Source organism: Atta colombica, unplaced genomic scaffold (assembly GCF_001594045.1).
Source record: "Atta colombica isolate Treedump-2 unplaced genomic scaffold, Acol1.0 scaffold84, whole genome shotgun sequence".
Classification (NCBI taxonomy): Eukaryota; Metazoa; Arthropoda; class Insecta; order Hymenoptera; family Formicidae; genus Atta; species Atta colombica.
Genome location: NW_017259577.1, coordinates 950790 through 954986, shown reverse-complemented (window position 1 = coordinate 954986; position 4197 = coordinate 950790).

The window sequence follows — 4197 nt, the reverse complement described above, 5'->3', positions numbered from 1 at the left end:
ATCAGTTACTAGATTCTGGAATCAAAAGTAGGATGTTTCATTTTAAAAAATTAATGCGATCTTGACTTGACTTTGGCCACCCTAAGTCAGACTGATATAATCAGCAAATTGATCTTTTTAAATCCTACAACTTTTGTTTGAAACATTTGTTTGAATATTTTTTTAAAAAGCGTTATCCTTCTAAGAAAACCTGGACCCCGACCTTTTTTGAACATCTCGTATATATCGTATATAATAAAATATATCAACATATATTTTATTTTGTAAAAAATGAACAAAGACAGAATGTCATGTAAACAGAAAATTTAAATCATTCAAATTGATCTTTTGACGAGAGTTTCTAAACGATATCTATATGTTTACGCGAGAATCGGCCGTGCGTACAGAGTGCTCGTGCGTGATATTGTTTGTTTGTCCGCTGCACGACGTCGACTCGTAGGCTTTGTACACACAGTTATACATCCAATATTCAGTATTCATAAATCATCAAAGCAGTTCTCGTATGATCGCAAAAAGCATGTAGAGATAAATTCAGGATGGGTAACCGCTTAGGAAAATAAGGAAATTAATTCCCAAATGAAGTAGAAAGCGGGTTTTTTAAAAATTATTTTTTAAAATAATTTTGTCGTATATGTTCCGAAATATGATGTTAATTGATAATACTTATTTTAATAATAAAATTGAATTAATTAATATGACGTCGCATGAATTGCAACGTTTTACAGACATTGTAATTCAACAGACATTAGACGATTCTGCAATATCTCTTCGAGATTACATTGCTCTTACGAGATACATTGAATCTACATTTCGCGATGTTATTGCAATGTTGCAATTCAACGTTTCTGAGATATTGATTCAATGTATGCTATATGGATAAAGGGAATTGGAGAATTATTAAAAAGTTAATAATTTGTGAATTATTTAACATTTTATGTCAATATGTGCCAGAATAAAATGTAAAAGTGTGAAGAATGAAGTAAAATATCTTTTAATCCATGGGTTTTTTGATATCACTAAATACTTTTGCAGAATACTTATGCAGAATAATTAGAGGTATCATATTGTATAAAAAAAAATCATATCATTCCAATTAAAAAAGTAGAGATGATCTTCATATCATTTTGATGCCTCTATCAGGATGAAAATTATTATCAGCATATGATAACCCTCTTTACATTGAGTAATTTTGGTTAAATAAATCTTTTTCTAAATCTTATAGATTAGAAGATATTTTAGGTAATAATTATTGAGACATCCTGTATATCCTATATGGCTCATTAATCAATATCTCTGAAATGTTAAATTGCGCAAGTTGTAATAACATCGCGAAATGTATATTCCATGTTGAAGAAACATTGCGGATATGTCTAACGTTCGTTGAATTGCAATGTTTGTGAGACATAAAATATTTTTCGCGTATTAATTAATTCAATTTTATTAATAAATCAATTTTATTAATAAAATAAAAATATTATTGATTAACATTACATTTTGATAAAATTATATTTGAAAAAAAACGCTTTTCCCCTTATTTGAGAATTAATTTTCTTATTTTCCTAAACGATCATCCAATCTTGTACCTAATCTAATGATGCTTATCTCAATTGTACGGGAACTATTGTTTCGATGATCCACTCTGAATGATAGTAAATGTATAAAACTATGACATATAGATACGTAGAAAGATCACGAATCGTGCACATTGGATTGGTCAAACACAAACATTATTACACGCATGAGCATTCTGCATGCATGGCCGATTCCGTAAATGTATATTAGAAATGAGTTTCGTAAAAAGATCAATTAAAGTGATTTAAATTTTTTATTTACATGATATCTTATTATTGTTCATTTTTTACAAAATAAAATAGATTTTGACATATAATTTGTTCAATGTAGTTTCAACATTATAGCAACATTAATCAATGAGGAAAAATCAATAAAGATTTAATTTATGGTTCAATTTGTTCAATATTGTTTTAACGTTGCAATAATATTAACAATCAATGTAGAAGAATCAATATAAATATAACATTGATAAAACTTACACTTCAACATTTAAAATTGCAACATTTCAGCAACATTCTTTCAACGTTCTGTGCTATATGAATATGTGATATACAGATTGTCCCAGATAGTTTTTGCCAATCGCTTTTGTGTAGATAGAGCGGACTAAACTGAGTCGAAAAATTCTCTATCAGTTTGCAGTGCTCGCAATAGTGAGTGTTATAATTATTTAGTATTTAAGGATCTCGCGTTAAGTTAAGAATCGACCGGGAATCCTCGATATGGTATTATCGAATCGATTGAGATTTGTCTCTAGCGAGGGAGTGTTGACGCATGTGCAGACACTAGCGAGTTCATTACTTCAGCGAACAGATTCGAACCAATTTTAAAGTTTCTTTTTAATCTGCTTGAAATTTTGATTACGGTCCAAAGTAAACATTGCCGATCTAACGAAGTAATCAGAAGAAATCAAAATTACACAATATAACGAATATTCATTCAACTGTAATCAAAATTTACGCAGAATGGGTATATAGCTCATTCAATATCGTACAAATAAAAAAAACTTTAAAATTGATTAAAAATTACAGCATCGGCCGAATTTTTCCGCTTACTGTGTGGGATTTTGAAATTTAATTTTGCGTTAAATGTGATTTTTTTTTTATATATTATAGTCTTTTAACAGCTGATAGCAGTAAGTATAATAGGCGGATTCTAACTGGGCTTCTCTGAGGGGGTGAATGTGGCGCGGGAGAGAGGCCAGCTCGCGGAATCTCATCTCCAAGTGGCGGCATCTGTTTATGTAAATAATAATAATTAGGCCCTACGTTTAAGTAAACATAGAACTCCGGTCGATGGATTATATAAACATAATATGCGTGATGACGTTTCGCTATGCGTTCCGTATTTTTCACCGCCGCCGCCTGCCGCCCTTCCCAAAAATCCATCGATAACAAAGGTTTGTATATACTTACGGCAAATACTTACTATCTCTCTTCCTCTCGTCATCTTTCCCATCGCGTTGTCGCTTCCATTGTATTTTCTTCTCTCACGCAAAAATATTTTATTATGCTAATTTTAAAAGTATTTTATTATATTTTTTTTATTTAATGATTTAAATAGAATAGAATGATTTTTAAATAGAATGAACGCTTAATACGAGCGTGACAGTGGCTGATTAAAGTCTCGCTACAAATGCTTTAAAGCGTTTAATGGACCAATTAGAAGAAAGAATTTTACAAACTGACCAATTAAAAAACGCTTCAAAGCATTTGTAGCATTGCGTTGACTATACCCAGTATCATCAAGCGCGAAGATTGGCGGTGCGCGTATAGGGCTGCGATAATTAGAAAGGAATGAATAATGTCAATATACCCAGCTATATAGTTTAAATATGCATTTATTTTTATATATAACGTAGTTTTACGGTATATAATTCTTAGAATATTTATAAGCAGGAATTTTAATATAATTTAATTTATTGTAGTTAATTTTAAATTGAATTTTAAGCACCTGCTTCCGATTAGCAATATAATGTATATTTACTTTTTACATTGTTTATAATATTATCTAAAGCATAAACTATTAATTCACACTCAATATTGGATTTTTTTATTATAAATTTTGCGTAAAAAATCTAGCATCACATTTATCGATGATATAATTTTCATCTAAGAAGAGTATTACAAAATATTAAAATTTTTCATTAACGAGCGTTTTTTTCATTACTGGCACAGAATATACGTTCTCGACGCAATATTCGAGTTTGAACATGAAGAACACGGTTCTTCATATATAGATGGACAATATCGAGCAATATTAATTTGACTACATTTATGCATTTTTATCACAAAATCTTGGACCGACAATGATGAAGGTGCAACTGATTGCACGAATCGCTCAATATATCCCGTCTTTCGATGAAAGCCTGCTACATTGCACGAGGCAAGATTATGTTGTTACCTTGATTGTCGCCAATTAGTAGTTTCCACAAAAGATACAGGTCCCACGACGATTTGTAAGCTGTAGAAGTCAGTGTAAATATTCTTCCCAATATACAAAGTATATGATGGAGTTTATTACAAGAAGATGCTCTGCAGAAAAAGTTATATATATTTATATATATGTGTGTGTGTGTGTGTGTGTGTGTGTGTGTGTGTGTGTGTGTGTGTGTGTGTGTGTGTGTGT